This window comes from Taudactylus pleione, unplaced genomic scaffold (genome assembly GCF_031769625.1).
Source record: "Taudactylus pleione unplaced genomic scaffold, aTauple2 ptg000145l, whole genome shotgun sequence".
Taxonomy (NCBI): Eukaryota; Metazoa; Chordata; class Amphibia; order Anura; family Myobatrachidae; genus Taudactylus; species Taudactylus pleione.
The window spans coordinates 540,455-554,189 of NW_028284547.1; the positions used below are offsets into that span (position 1 = coordinate 540,455).

Genomic DNA, 13,735 nt, shown 5'->3' on the forward strand with positions numbered 1-13,735 from the left:
TGTATGAGTATGCAGTTAAATAGCTGGAACCTCTCATGGAGAAAAAAGATAATGACAATCATCTCTAAATCAATCTTCAATATCAGCAACTGGAAGACATGGAGTCAAATGTACTTCCTCACCTAGAAAAGCTGGAAAACAATTAAACTGGCTCCAACAAATCTCTTATTTATAAGAACTAATAGTCTCCTGGGAGACTAGCAAAAATTGCCAATGCTGACTATATTGCAAGTCATCATGGCGGGGTATTGGGTAAAGTTTTCAACTAGCAATAATCACACCTCGGTTGGACCTCATTGGCTATGATAATGCCACTGCGCAAAGTTGATTGTACTTGGCTGGTGCAATCAGCATCTGCAACATAGAACTCATTACAACCAGGGCTAGACAAATCCAGTCTCTGGCTAGGAGCAGTGCATTGTGGGAACCTATATGCTAATGTATATGCTAATGAGCCCAAGATCGGTGAAAATATTCCTGGGTGATGCCTTCAGGGACATTTTATTTTCTGTTCTTAAGTGCTTTTTTATCTCTCAGACTCTGTGTTAACAAGAGTTGTAAGGAATTTTGTTCCAAAAAATCTCCACTTTGTATGAGTATGCAGTTAAATAGCTGGAACCTCTCATGGAGAAGAAAGATAATGACAATCATCTCTAAGTCAATCTTCACTATCAGCAACTAGAAAACATGGAGTCAAATGTGCTTCCTCACCTATAAATGCAGGAAAACAATTTAACTGGCTCCAACAAATCTCTCATTTACAAAAACTAATAGTCTCCTGGGAGACTAGCAAAAATTGCCAATGCTGACTATATTGCAAGTCATCATGGCGGGATATTGGGTAAAGTTTTCAACTAGCAATAATCACACCTCGGTTGGTCCTCCTTGGCTATGATAATGCCACTGCGCAAAGTTGGTTGGACTCGGCTGGTGCAATCAGCATCTGCAACATAGAACTCATTACAACCAGGGCTAGACAAATCCAGTCTCTGGCTAGGAGCAGTGAATTGTGGGAACCTATATGCTAATGAGTCCAAGATCAGTGAAAATATTCCTGGGTGATGCCTTCAGGGACATTTTATTTTCAGTTCTTAAGTGCTTTTTTATCTCTCACACTATGTGTTGACAAGAGTTGTAAGGAATTTTGTTCCAAGAAATCTCCACTTTGTATGAGTATGCAGTTAAATAGCTGGAACCTCTCATGGAGAAGAAAGATAATGACAATCATCTCTAAATCAATCTTCAATATCAGCAACTGGAAGACATGGAGTCAAATGTGCTTCCTCACCTATAAAAGAAGGAAAACAATTAAACTGGCTCCTTCAAATCTCTCATTTACAAGAACTAATAGTCTCCAGGGAGACTAGCAAAAATTGCCAATGCTGACTATATTGCAAGTCATCATGGCGGGGTATTGGGTAAAGTTTTCAACTAGCAATAATCACGCCTCGGTTGGCCCTCATCGGCTATGATAATGCCACTGCGCAAAGTTGGTTGGACTTGGCTGGTGCAATCAGCATCTGCAACATAGAACTCATTACAACCATGGCTAGACAAATCCAGTCTCTGGCTAGGAGCAGTGCATTGTGGGAACCTATATGCTAATGTATATGCTAATGAGCCCAAGATCAGTGAAAATATTCCTGGGTGATGCCTTCAGGGACATTTTATTTTCTGTTCTTAAGTGCTTTTTTTTATCTCTCAGACTCTGTGTTAACAAGAGTTGTAAGGAATTTTGTTCCAAGAAATCTCCACTTTGTATGAGTATGCAGTTAAATAGCTGGAACCTCTCATGGAGAAGAAAGATAATGACAATCATCTCTAAGTCAATCTTCAATATCAGCAACTGGAAGACATGGAGTCAAATGTGCTTCCTCACCTATAAAAGCAGGAAAACAATTAAACTGGCTCCAACAAATCTCTCATTTACAAGAACTAATAGTCTCATGGGAGACTAGCAAAAATTGCCAATCCTGACTATATTGCAAGTCATCATGGCGGGGTATTGGGTAAAGTTTTCAACTAGCAATAATCACACCTCGGTTGGTCCTCCTTGGCTATGATAATGCCACTGCGCAAAGTTGGTTGGACTTGGCTGGTGCAATCAGCATCTGCAACATAGAACTCATTACAACCAGGGCTAGACAAATCCAGTCTCTGGCTAGGAGCAGTGCATTGTGGGAACCTATATGCTAATGTATATGCTAATGAGCCCAAGATCAGTGAAAATATTCCTGGGTGATGCCTTCAGGGACATTTTATTTTCTGTTCTTAAGTGCTTTTTTATCTCTCAGACTCTGTGTTAACAAGAGTTGTAAGGAATTTTGTTCCAAGAAATCTCCACTTTGTATGAGTATGCAATTAAATAGCTGGAACTTCTCATGGAGAAGAAAGATAATGACAATCATCTCTAAGTCAATCTTCACTATCAGCAACTAGAAGACATAGAGTCAAATGTGCTTCCTCACCTATAAAAGCAGGAAAACAATTAAACTGGCTCCAACAAATCTCTCATTTACAAGAACTAATAGTCTCCTGGGAGACTAGCAAAAATTGCCAATGCTGACTATATTGCAAGTCATCATGGCGGGGTATTGGGTAAAGTTTTCAACTAGCAATAATCACGCCTCGGTTGGCCCTCATCGGCTATGATAATGCCACTGCGCAAAGTTGGTTGGACTTGGCTGGTGCAATCAGCATCTGCAACATAGAACTCATTACAACCAGGGCTAGACAAATCCAGTCTCTGGCTAGGAGCAGTGAATTGTGGGAACCTATATGCTAATGAGTCCAAGATCAGCGAAAATATTCCTGGGTGGTGCCTTCAGGGACATTTTATTTTCAGTTCTTAAGTGCTTTTTTTTCTCTCAGACTCTGTGTTAACAAGAGTTGTAAGGAATTTTGTTCCAAGATATCTCCACTTTGTATGAGTATGCAGTTAAATAGCTTTAACTTCTCATGGAGAAGAAAGATAATGACAATCATCTCTATGTCAATCTTCACTATCAGCATCTAGAAGACATGGAGTCATATGTGCTTACTCACCTATAAAAGCAGAAAAACAATTAAACTGGCTCCAACAAATCTCTCATTTACAAGAACTAATAGTCTCCTGGTAGACTAGCAAAAATTGCCAATGCTGACTATATTGCAAGTCATCATGGCGGGGTATTGGGTAAAGTTTTCAACTAGCAATAATCACGCCTCGGTTGGCCCTCATCGGCTATGATAATGCCACTGCGCAAAGTTGGTTGGACTTGGCTGGTGCAATCAGCATCTGCAACATAGAACTCATTACAACCAGGGCTAGACAAATCCAGTCTCTGGCTAGGAGCAGTGAATTGTGGGAACCTATATGCTAATGAGTCCAAGATCAGTGAAAATATTCCTGGGTGATGCCTTTCAGGGACATTTTATTTTCTGTTCTTAAGTGCTTTTTTTTATCTCTCAGACTCTGTGTTAACAAGAGTTGTAAGGAACTTTGTTCCAAGAAATCTCCACTTTGTATGAGTATGCAGTTAAATAGCTGGAACCTCTCATGGAGAAGAAAGATAATGACAATCATCTCTAAATCAATCTTCAATATCAGCAACTGGAAGACATGGAGTCAAATGTACTTCCTCACCTATAAAAGAAGGAAAACAATTAAACTGGCTCCTTCAAATCTCTCATTTACAAGAACTAATAGTCTCCTGGGAGACTAGCAAAAATTGCCAATGCTGACTATATTGCAAGTCATCATGGCGGGGTATTGGGTAAAGTTTTCAACTAGCAATAATCACGCCTCGGTTGGACCTCATTGGCTATGATAATGCCACTGCGCAAAGTTGATTGTACTTGGCTGGTGCAATCAGCATCTGCAACATAGAACTCATTACAACCAGGGCTAGACAAATCCAGTCTCTGGCTAGGAGCTGTGAATTGTGGGAACCTATATGCTAATGAGTCCAAGATCAGTGAAAATATTCCTGGGTGATGCCTTCAGGGACATTTTATTTTCTGTTCTTAAGTGCTTTTTTTATCTCTCAGACTCTGTGTTAACAAGAGTTGTAAGGAACTTTGTTCCAAGAAATCTCCACTTTGTATGAGTATGCAGTTAAATAACTGGAACCTCTCATGGAGAAAAAAGATAATGACAATCATCTCTAAATCAATCTTCAATATCAGCAACTGGAAGACATGGAGTCAAATGTGCTTCCTCACCTATAAAAGCAGGAAACAACTAAACTGGCTCCAACAAATCTCTCATTTACAAGAACTAAAAGTCTTCTGGGAGACTAGCAAAAATTGCCAATGCTGACTATATTGCAAGTCATCATGGCGGGGTATTGGGTAAAGTTTTCAACTAGCAATAATCACGCCTCGGTTGGCCCTCATCAGCTATGATAATGCCACTGCGCAAAGTTGGTTGGATTTGGCTGGTGCAATCAGCATCTGCAACATAGAACTCATTACAACCAGGGCTAGACAAATCCAGTCTCTGGCTAGGAGCAGTGAATTGTGGGAACCTATATGCTAATGAGTCCAAGATCAGTGAAAATATTCCTGGGTGGTGCCTTCAGGGACATTTTATTTTCAGTTCTTAAGTGCTTTTTTTTCTCTCAGACTCTGTGTTAACAAGAGTTGTAAGGAATTTTGTTCCAAGATATCTCCACTTTGTATGAGTATGCAGTTAAATAGCTTTAACTTCTCATGGAGAAGAAAGATAATGACAATCATCTCTAAGTCAATCTTCACTATCAGCATCTAGAAGACATGGAGTCAAATGTGCTTCCTCACCTATAAAAGCAGGAAAACAATTAAACTGGCTCCAACAAATCTCTCATTTACAAGAACTAATAGTCTCCTGGTAGACTAGCAAAAATTGCCAATGCTGACTATATTGCAAGTCATCATGGCGGGGTATTGGGTAAAGTTTTCAACTAGCAATAATCACGCCTCGGTTGGCCCTCATCGGCTATGATAATGCCACTGCGCAAAGTTGGTTGGACTTGGCTGGTGCAATCAGCATCTGCAACATAGAACTCATTACAACCAGGGCTAGACAAATCCAGTCTCTGGCTAGGAGCAGTGAATTGTGGGAACCTATATGCTAATGAGTCCAAGATCAGTGAAAATATTCCTGGGTGATGCCTTCAGGGACATTTTATTTTCTGTTCTTAAGTGCTTTTTTTATCTCTCAGACTCTGTGTTAACAAGAGTTGTAAGGAACTTTGTTCCAAGAAATCTCCACTTTGTATGAGTATGCAGTTAAATAGCTGGAACCTCTCATGGAGAAGAAAGATAATGACAATCATCTCTAAATCAATCTTCAATATCAGCAACTGGAAGACATGGAGTCAAATGTACTTCCTCACCTATAAAAGCAGGAAAACAATTAAACTGGCTCCTTCAAATCTCTCATTTACAAGAACTAATAGTCTCCTGGGAAACTAGCAAAAATTGCCAATGCTGACTATATTGCAAGTCATCATGGCGGGGTATTGGGTAAAGTTTTCAACTAGCAATAATCACGCCTCGGTTGGCCCTCATCGGCTTTGATAATGCCACTGCGCAAAGTTGGTTGGACTTGGCTGGTGCAATCAGCATCTGCAACATAGAACTCATTACAACCAGGGCTAGACAAATCCAGTCTCTGGCTAGGAGCAGTGAATTGTGGGAACCTATATGCTAATGAGTCCAAGATCAGTAAAAATATTCCTGGGTGATGCCTTCAGGGACATTTTATTTTCTGTTCTTAAGTGCTTTTTTTATCTCTCAGACTCTGTGTTAACAAGAGTTGTAAGGAATTTTGTTCCAAGAAATCTCCACTTTGTATGAGTGTGCAGTTAAATAGCTGGAACCTCTCATGGAGAAGAAAGATAATGACAATCATCTCTAAGTCAATCTTCAATATCAGAAACTGGAAGACATGGAGTCAAATGTGCTTCCTCACCTATAAAAGCAGGAAAACAATTAAACTGGCTCCAACAAATTTCTCATTTACAAGAACTAATAGTCTCCTGGGAGACTAGCAAAAATTGCCAATGCTGACTATATTGCAAGTCATCAAGGCAGGGTATTGGGTAAAGTTTTCAACTAGCAAATATCACGCCTCGGTTGGACCTTATTGGCTATGATAATGCCACTGCGCAAAATTGATTGTACTTGGCTGGTGCAATCAGCATCTGCTACATAGAACTCATTACAACCAGGGCTAGACAAATCCAGTCTCTGGCTAGGAGCAGTGAATTGTGGGAACCTATATGCTAATGAGTCCAAGATCAGTGAAAATATTCCTGGGTGATGCCTTCAGGGACATTTTATTTTCAGTTCTTAAGTGCTTTTTTTTTTTTTCTCTGAGACTCTGTGTTAACAAGAGTTGTAAGGAATTTTGTTCCAAGAAATCTCCACTTTGTATGAGTATGCAGTTAAATAGCTGGAACCTCTCATGGAGAAGAAAGATAATGACAATCATCTCTAAGTCAATCTTCAATATCAGCAACTGGAAGACATGGAGTCAAATGTGCTTCCTCACCTATAAAAGCAGGAAAACAATTAAACTGGCTCCAACAAATCTCTCATTTACAAGAACTAATAGTCTCCTGGCAGACTAGCAAAAATTGCCAATGCTGACTATATTGCAAATCATCATGGCAGGGTATTGGGTAAAGTTTTCAACTAGCAAATATAACGCCTCGGTTGGACCTTATTGGCTATGTTAATGCCACTGCGCAAAATTGATTGTACTTGGCTGGAGCAATCAGCATCTGCTACATAGAACTCATTACAACCAGGGCTAGACAAATCCAGTCTCTGGCTAGGAGCAGTGAATTGTGGGAACCTATATGCTAATGAGTCCAAGATCAGTGAAAATATTCCTGGGTGATGCCTTCAGGGACATTTTATTTTCTGTTCTTAAGTGCTTTTTTTTATCTCTCAGACTCTGTGTTAACAAGACTTGTAAGGAATTTTGTTCCAAGAAATCTCCACTTTGTATGAGTATGCAGTTAAATAGCTGGAACCTCTCATGGAGAAGAAAGATAATGACAATCATCTCTAAGTCAATCTTCAATATCAGCAACTGGAAGACATGGAGTCAAATGTGCTTCCTCACCTATAAAAGCAGGAAAACAATTAAACTGGCTCCAACAAATCTCTCATTTACAAGAACTAATAGTCTCCTGGGAGACTAGCAAAAATTGCCAATGCTGACTATATTGCAAGTCATCATGGCGGGGTATTGGGTAAAGTTTTCAATTAGCAATAATCACGCCTCGGTTGGCCCTCATCAGCTATGATAATGCCACTGCGCAAAGTTGGTTGGGCTTGGCTGGTGCAATCAGCATCTGCAACATAGAACTCATTACAACCAGGGCTAGACAAATCCAGTCTCTGGCTAGGAGCAGTGAATTGTGGGAACCTATATGCTAATGTATATGCTAATGAGCCCAAGATCAGTGAAAATATTCCTGGGTGATGCCTTCAGGGACATTTTATTTTCTGTTCTTAAGTGCTTTTTTATCTCTCAGACTCTGTGTTAACAAGAGTTGTAAGGAATTTTGTTCCAAGAAATCTCCACTTTGTATGAGTATGCAATTAAATAGCTGGAACTTCTCATGGAGAAGAAAGATAATGACAATCATCTCTAAGTCAATCTTCACTATCAGCATCTAGAAGACATGGAGTCAAATGTGCTTCCTCACCTATAAAAGCAGGAAAACAATTAAACTGGCTCCAACAAATCTCTCATTTACAAGAACTAATAGTCTCCTGTGAGACTAGCAAAAATTGCCAATGCTGACTATATTGCAAGTCATCATGGCGGGGTATTGGGTAAAGTTTTCAACTAGCAATAATCACGCCTCGGTTGGCCCTCATCGGCTATGATAATGCCACTGCGCAAAATTGGTTGGACTTGGCTGGTGCAATCAGCATCTGCAACATAGAACTCATTACAACCAGGGCTAGACAAATCCAGTCTCTGGCTAGGAGCAGTGAATTGTGGGAACCTATATGCTAATGAGTCCAAGATCAGTGAAAATATTCCTGGGTGGTGCCTTCAGGGACATTTTATTTTCAGTTCTTAAGTGCTTTTTTTTCTCTCAGACTCTGTGTTAACAAGAGTTGTAAGGAATTTTGTTCCAAGATATCTCCACTTTGTATGAGTATGCAGTTAAATAGCTTTAACTTCTCATGGAGAAGAAAGATAATGACAATCATCTCTAAGTCAATCTTCACTATCAGCATCTAGAAGACATGGAGTCAAATGTGCTTCCTCACCTATAAAAGCAGGAAAACAATTAAACTGGCTCCAACAAATCTCTCATTTACAAGAACTAATAGTCTCCTGGTAGACTAGCAAATATTGCCAATGCTGACTATATTGCAAGTCATCATGGCGGGGTATTGGGTAAAGTTTTCAACTAGCAATAATCACGCCTCGGTTGGCCCTCATCGGCTATGATAATGCCACTGCGCAAAGTTGGTTGGACTTGGCTGGTGCAATCAGCATCTGCAACATAGAACTCATTACAACCAGGGCTAGACAAATCCAGTCTCTGGCTAGGAGCAGTGAATTGTGGGAACCTATATGCTAATGAGTCCAAGATCAGTGAAAATATTCCTGGGTGATGCCTTCAGGGACATTTTATTTTCTGTTCTTAAGTGCTTTTTTTATCTCTCAGACTCTGTGTTAACAAGAGTTGTAAGGAACTTTGTTCCAAGAAATCTCCACTTTGTATGAGTATGCAGTTAAATAGCTGGAACCTCTCATGGAGAAGAAAGATAATGACAATCATCTCTAAATCAATCTTCAATATCAGCAACTGGAAGACATGGAGTCAAATGTACTTCCTCACCTATAAAAGAAGGAAAACAATTAAACTGGCTCCTTCAAATCTCTCATTTACAAGAACTAATAGTCTCCTGGGAAACTAGCAAAAATTGCCAATGCTGACTATATTGCAAGTCATCATGGCGGGGTATTGGGTAAAGTTTTCAACTAGCAATAATCACGCCTCGGTTGGCCCTCATCGGCTATGATAATGCCACTGCGCAAAGTTGGTTGGACTTGGCTGGTGCAATCAGCATCTGCAACATAGAACTCATTACAACCAGGGCTAGACAAATCCAGTCTCTGGCTAGGAGCAGTGAATTGTGGGAACCTATATGCTAATGAGTCCAAGATCAGTAAAAATATTCCTGGGTGATGCCTTCAGGGACATTTTATTTTCTGTTCTTAAGTGCTTTTTTTATCTCTCAGACTCTGTGTTAACAAGAGTTGTAAGGAATTTTGTTCCAAGAAATCTCCACTTTGTATGAGTGTGCAGTTAATTAGCTGGAACCTCTCATGGAGAAGAAAGATAATGACAATCATCTCTAAGTCAATCTTCAATATCAGAAACTGGAAGACATGGAGTCAAATGTGCTTCCTCACCTATAAAAGCAGGAAAACAATTAAACTGGCTCCAACAAATCTCTCATTTACAAGAACTAATAGTCTCCTGGGAGACTAGCAAAAATTGCCAATGCTGACTATATTGCAAGTCATCAAGGCAGGGTATTGGGTAAAGTTTTCAACTAGCAAATATCACGCCTCGGTTGGACCTTATTGGCTATGATAATGCCACTGCGCAAAATTGATTGTACTTGGCTGGTGCAATCAGCATCTGCTACATAGAACTCATTACAACCAGGGCTAGACAAATCCAGTCTCTGGCTAGGAGCAGTGAATTGTGGGAACCTATATGCTAATGAGTCCAAGATCAGTGAAAATATTCCTGGGTGATGCCTTCAGGGACATTTTATTTTCAGTTCTTAAGTGCTTTTTTTTTCTCTGAGACTCTGTGTTAACAAGAGTTGTAAGGAATTTTGTTCCAAGAAATCTCCACTTTGTATGAGTATGCAGTTAAATAGCTGGAACCTCTCATGGAGAAGAAAGATAATGACAATCATCTCTAAGTCAATCTTCAATATCAGCAACTGGAAGACATGGAGTCAAATGTGCTTCCTCACCTATAAAAGCAGGAAAACAATTAAACTGGCTCCAACAAATCTCTCATTTACAAGAACTAATAGTCTCCTGGCAGACTAGCAAAAATTGCCAATGCTGACTATATTGCAAGTCATCATGGCAGGGTATTGGGTAAAGTTTTCAACTAGCAAATATCACGCCTCGGTTGGACCTTATTGGCTATGTTAATGCCACTGCGCAAAATTGATTGTACTTGGCTGGAGCAATCAGCATCTGCTACATAGAACTCATTACAACCAGGGCTAGACAAATCCAGTCTCTGGCTAGGAGCAGTGAATTGTGGGAACCTATATGCTAATGAGTCCAAGATCAGTGAAAATATTCCTGGGTGATGCCTTCAGGGACATTTTATTTTCTGTTCTTAAGTGCTTTTTTTTATCTCTCAGACTCTGTGTTAACAAGACTTGTAAGGAATTTTGTTCCAAGAAATCTCCACTTTGTATGAGTATGCAGTTAAATAGCTGGAACCTCTCATGGAGAAGAAAGATAATGACAATCATCTCTAAGTCAATCTTCAATATCAGCATCTGGAAGACATGGAGTCAAATGTGCTTCCTCACCTATAAAAGCAGGAAAACAATTAAACTGGCTCCGACAAATCTCTCATTTACAAGAACTAATAGTCTCATGGGAGACTAGCAAAAATTGCCAATCCTGACTATATTGCAAGTCATCATGGCGGGGTATTGGGTAAAGTTTTCAACTAGCAATAATCACACCTCGGTTGGTCCTCCTTGGCTATGATAATGCCACTGCGCAAAGTTGGTTGGACTTGGCTGGTGCAATCAGCATCTGCAACATAGAACTCATTACAACCAGGGCTAGACAAATCCAGTCTCTGGCTAGGAGCAGTGAATTGTGGGAACCTATATGCTAATGAGTCCAAGATCAGTGACAATATTCCTGGGTGATGCCTTCAGGGACATTTTATTTTCTGTTCTTAAGTGCTTTTTTTATCTCTCAGACTCTGTGTTAACAAGAGTTGTAAGGAATTTTGTTCCAAGAAATCTCCACTTTGTATGAGTATGCAGTTAAATAGCTGGAACCTCTCATGGAGAAGAAAGATAATGACAATCATCTCTAAGTCAATCGTCAATATCAGCAACTGGAAGACATGGAGTCAAATGTACTTTCTCACCTATAAAAGAAGGAAAACAATTAAACTGGCCCCTTCAAATCTCTCATTTACAAGAACTAATAGTCTACTGGGAGACTAGCAAAAATTGCCAATGCTGACTATATTGCAAGTCATCATGGCGGGGTATTGAGTAAAGTTTTCAACTAGCAATAATCACACCTCGGTTGGACCTCATTGGTTACAATAATGCCACTGCGCAAAGTTGATTGGACTTGGCTGGAGCAATCAGCATCTGCAACATAGAACTCATTACAACCATGGCTAGACAAATCCAATCTCTGGCTAGGAGCAGTGCATTGTGGGAACCTATATGCTAATGTATATGCTAATGAGCCCAAGATCAGTGAAAATATTCCTGGGTAGATGCCTTCAGGGACATTTTATTTTCTGTTCTTAAGTGCTTTTTTATCTCTCAGACTCTGTGTTAACAAGAGTTGTAAGGAATTTTGTTCCAAGAAATCTCCACTTTGTATGAGTATGCAGTTAAATAGCTGGAACTTCTCATGGAGAAGAAAGATAATGACAATCATCTCTAAGTCAATCTTCACTATCAGCAACTAGAAGACATGGAGTCAAATGTGCTTCCTCACCTATAAAAGCAGGAAAACAATTAAACTGGCTCCAACAAATCTCTCATTTACAAGAACTAATAGTCTCCTGGGAGACTAGCAAAAATTGCCAATCCTGACTATATTGCAAGTCATCATGGCGGGGTATTGGGTAAAGTTTTCAACTAGCAATAATCGCGCCTCGGTTGGCCCTCCTTGGCTATGATAATGCCACTGCGCAAAATTGGTTGGACTTGGCTGGTGCAATCAGCATCTGCAACATAGAACTCATTACAACCAGGGCTAGACAAATCCAGTCTCTGGCTAGGAGCAGTGAATTGTGGGAACCTATATGCTAATGAGTCCAAGATCAGTGAAAATATTCCTGGGTGATGCCTTCAGGGACATTTTATTTTCTGTTCTTAAGTGCTTTTTTTATCTCTCAGACTCTGTGTTAACAAGAGTTGTAAGGAATTTTGTTCCAAGAAATCTCCACTTTGTATGAGTATGCAGTTAAATAGCTGGAACCTCTCATGGAGAAGAAAGATAATGACAATCATCTCTAAGTCAATCTTCAATATCAGCAACTGGAAGAAATGGAGTCAAATGTACTTCCTCAACTATAAAAGAAGGAAAACAATTAAACTGGCTCCTTCAAATCTCACATTTACAAGAACTAATAGTCTCCTGGGAGACTAACAAAAATTGCCAATGCTGACTATATTGCAAGTCATCATGGCAGGGTATTGGGTAAAGTTTTCAACTAGCAATAATCACGCCTCGGTTGGCCCTCATTTGTTACGATAATGCCACTGCGCAAAGTTGGTTGGACTTGGCTGGTGCAATCAGCATCTGCAACATAGAACTCATTACAACCATGGCTAGACAAATCCAGTCTCTGGCTAGGAGCAGTGCATTGTGGGAACCTATATGCTAATGTATATGCTAATGAGCCCAAGATCAGTGAAAATATTCCTGGGTGATGCCTTCAGGGACATTTTATTTTCTGTTCTTAAGTGCTTTTTTATCTCTCAGACTCTGTGTTAACAAGAGTTGTAAGGAATTTTGTTCCAAGAAATCTCCACTTTGTATGAGTATGCAATTAAATAGCTGGAACTTCTCATGGAGAAGAAAGATAATGACAATCATCTCTAAGTCAATCTTCACTATCAGCAACTAGAAGACATAGAGTCAAATGTGCTTCCTCACCTATAAAAGCAGGAAAACAATTAAACTGGCTCCAACAAATCTCTCATTTACAAGAACTAATAGTCTCCTGGGAGACTAGCAAAAATTGCCAATGCTGACTATATTGCAAGTCATCATGGCGGGGTATTGGGTAAAGTTTTCAACTAGCAATAATCACGCCTCGGTTGGCCCTCATCGGCTATGATAATGCCACTGCGCAAAGTTGGTTGGACTTGGCTGGTGCAATCAGCATCTGCAACATAGAACTCATTACAACCAGGGCTAGACAAATCCAGTCTCTGGCTAGGAGCAGTGAATTGTGGGAACCTATATGCTAATGAGTCCAAGATCAGCGAAAATATTCCTGGGTGGTGCCTTCAGGGACATTTTATTTTCAGTTCTTAAGTGCTTTTTTTTCTCTCAGACTCTGTGTTAACAAGAGTTGTAAGGAATTTTGTTCCAAGATATCTCCACTTTGTATGAGTATGCAGTTAAATAGCTTTAACTTCTCATGGAGAAGAAAGATAATGACAATCATCTCTATGTCAATCTTCACTATCAGCATCTAGAAGACATGGAGTCAAATGTGCTTCCTCACCTATAAAAGCAGAAAAACAATTAAACTGGCTCCAACAAATCTCTCATTTACAAGAACTAATAGTCTCCTGGGAGACTAGCAAAAATTGCCAATGCTGACTATATTGCAAGTCATCATGGCGGGGTATTGGGTAAAGTTTTCAACTAGCAATAATCACGCCTCGGTTGGCCCTCATCGGCTATGATAATGCCACTGCGCAAAGTTGGTTGGACTTGGCTGGTGCAATCAGCATCTGCAACATAGAACTC

General features: G+C 39.9%; 24 non-coding genes across 24 annotated transcripts; all 24 read right to left on the reverse strand.

Moving 5' to 3' along the window:
• Positions 1-185: 185 nt before the first annotated feature.
• Positions 186-326, reverse strand: LOC148522464 (U4 spliceosomal RNA). The gene has a single exon (XR_015878737.1). It is a non-coding gene; the product is annotated as a U4 spliceosomal RNA (small nuclear RNA).
• A 448-nt stretch (positions 327-774) lies between these two features.
• Positions 775-915, reverse strand: LOC148522465 (U4 spliceosomal RNA). Its single transcript, XR_015878642.1, has one exon. It is a non-coding gene; the product is annotated as a U4 spliceosomal RNA (small nuclear RNA).
• A 436-nt stretch (positions 916-1,351) lies between these two features.
• LOC148522466 (U4 spliceosomal RNA) lies at positions 1,352-1,492 on the reverse strand. The gene has a single exon (XR_015878561.1). It is a non-coding gene; the product is annotated as a U4 spliceosomal RNA (small nuclear RNA).
• Positions 1,493-1,942: 450 nt separating this feature from the next.
• LOC148522467 (U4 spliceosomal RNA) lies at positions 1,943-2,083 on the reverse strand. Its single transcript, XR_015878673.1, has one exon. It is a non-coding gene; the product is annotated as a U4 spliceosomal RNA (small nuclear RNA).
• A 448-nt stretch (positions 2,084-2,531) lies between these two features.
• Positions 2,532-2,672, reverse strand: LOC148522468 (U4 spliceosomal RNA). The gene has a single exon (XR_015878542.1). It is a non-coding gene; the product is annotated as a U4 spliceosomal RNA (small nuclear RNA).
• Positions 2,673-3,108: 436 nt separating this feature from the next.
• On the reverse strand, positions 3,109-3,249 carry LOC148522469 (U4 spliceosomal RNA). The gene has a single exon (XR_015878613.1). It is a non-coding gene; the product is annotated as a U4 spliceosomal RNA (small nuclear RNA).
• A 439-nt stretch (positions 3,250-3,688) lies between these two features.
• LOC148522470 (U4 spliceosomal RNA) lies at positions 3,689-3,829 on the reverse strand. Its single transcript, XR_015878674.1, has one exon. It is a non-coding gene; the product is annotated as a U4 spliceosomal RNA (small nuclear RNA).
• A 436-nt stretch (positions 3,830-4,265) lies between these two features.
• LOC148522471 (U4 spliceosomal RNA) lies at positions 4,266-4,406 on the reverse strand. Its single transcript, XR_015878647.1, has one exon. It is a non-coding gene; the product is annotated as a U4 spliceosomal RNA (small nuclear RNA).
• A 436-nt stretch (positions 4,407-4,842) lies between these two features.
• Positions 4,843-4,983, reverse strand: LOC148522472 (U4 spliceosomal RNA). The gene has a single exon (XR_015878614.1). It is a non-coding gene; the product is annotated as a U4 spliceosomal RNA (small nuclear RNA).
• Positions 4,984-5,420: 437 nt separating this feature from the next.
• LOC148522473 (U4 spliceosomal RNA) lies at positions 5,421-5,561 on the reverse strand. The gene has a single exon (XR_015878646.1). It is a non-coding gene; the product is annotated as a U4 spliceosomal RNA (small nuclear RNA).
• A 437-nt stretch (positions 5,562-5,998) lies between these two features.
• Positions 5,999-6,139, reverse strand: LOC148522474 (U4 spliceosomal RNA). The gene has a single exon (XR_015878667.1). It is a non-coding gene; the product is annotated as a U4 spliceosomal RNA (small nuclear RNA).
• Positions 6,140-6,580: 441 nt separating this feature from the next.
• Positions 6,581-6,721, reverse strand: LOC148522475 (U4 spliceosomal RNA). Its single transcript, XR_015878715.1, has one exon. It is a non-coding gene; the product is annotated as a U4 spliceosomal RNA (small nuclear RNA).
• Positions 6,722-7,159: 438 nt separating this feature from the next.
• LOC148522476 (U4 spliceosomal RNA) lies at positions 7,160-7,300 on the reverse strand. Its single transcript, XR_015878607.1, has one exon. It is a non-coding gene; the product is annotated as a U4 spliceosomal RNA (small nuclear RNA).
• Positions 7,301-7,748: 448 nt separating this feature from the next.
• LOC148522477 (U4 spliceosomal RNA) lies at positions 7,749-7,889 on the reverse strand. Its single transcript, XR_015878589.1, has one exon. It is a non-coding gene; the product is annotated as a U4 spliceosomal RNA (small nuclear RNA).
• A 436-nt stretch (positions 7,890-8,325) lies between these two features.
• Positions 8,326-8,466, reverse strand: LOC148522478 (U4 spliceosomal RNA). Its single transcript, XR_015878655.1, has one exon. It is a non-coding gene; the product is annotated as a U4 spliceosomal RNA (small nuclear RNA).
• Positions 8,467-8,903: 437 nt separating this feature from the next.
• LOC148522479 (U4 spliceosomal RNA) lies at positions 8,904-9,044 on the reverse strand. Its single transcript, XR_015878588.1, has one exon. It is a non-coding gene; the product is annotated as a U4 spliceosomal RNA (small nuclear RNA).
• A 437-nt stretch (positions 9,045-9,481) lies between these two features.
• On the reverse strand, positions 9,482-9,622 carry LOC148522480 (U4 spliceosomal RNA). Its single transcript, XR_015878668.1, has one exon. It is a non-coding gene; the product is annotated as a U4 spliceosomal RNA (small nuclear RNA).
• Positions 9,623-10,059: 437 nt separating this feature from the next.
• LOC148522481 (U4 spliceosomal RNA) lies at positions 10,060-10,200 on the reverse strand. Its single transcript, XR_015878706.1, has one exon. It is a non-coding gene; the product is annotated as a U4 spliceosomal RNA (small nuclear RNA).
• A 438-nt stretch (positions 10,201-10,638) lies between these two features.
• On the reverse strand, positions 10,639-10,779 carry LOC148522482 (U4 spliceosomal RNA). Its single transcript, XR_015878675.1, has one exon. It is a non-coding gene; the product is annotated as a U4 spliceosomal RNA (small nuclear RNA).
• A 437-nt stretch (positions 10,780-11,216) lies between these two features.
• LOC148522483 (U4 spliceosomal RNA) lies at positions 11,217-11,357 on the reverse strand. Its single transcript, XR_015878629.1, has one exon. It is a non-coding gene; the product is annotated as a U4 spliceosomal RNA (small nuclear RNA).
• A 449-nt stretch (positions 11,358-11,806) lies between these two features.
• On the reverse strand, positions 11,807-11,947 carry LOC148522484 (U4 spliceosomal RNA). The gene has a single exon (XR_015878695.1). It is a non-coding gene; the product is annotated as a U4 spliceosomal RNA (small nuclear RNA).
• A 437-nt stretch (positions 11,948-12,384) lies between these two features.
• On the reverse strand, positions 12,385-12,525 carry LOC148522485 (U4 spliceosomal RNA). Its single transcript, XR_015878688.1, has one exon. It is a non-coding gene; the product is annotated as a U4 spliceosomal RNA (small nuclear RNA).
• A 448-nt stretch (positions 12,526-12,973) lies between these two features.
• On the reverse strand, positions 12,974-13,114 carry LOC148522486 (U4 spliceosomal RNA). Its single transcript, XR_015878543.1, has one exon. It is a non-coding gene; the product is annotated as a U4 spliceosomal RNA (small nuclear RNA).
• A 436-nt stretch (positions 13,115-13,550) lies between these two features.
• Positions 13,551-13,691, reverse strand: LOC148522487 (U4 spliceosomal RNA). Its single transcript, XR_015878544.1, has one exon. It is a non-coding gene; the product is annotated as a U4 spliceosomal RNA (small nuclear RNA).
• Positions 13,692-13,735: the final 44 nt, after the last annotated feature.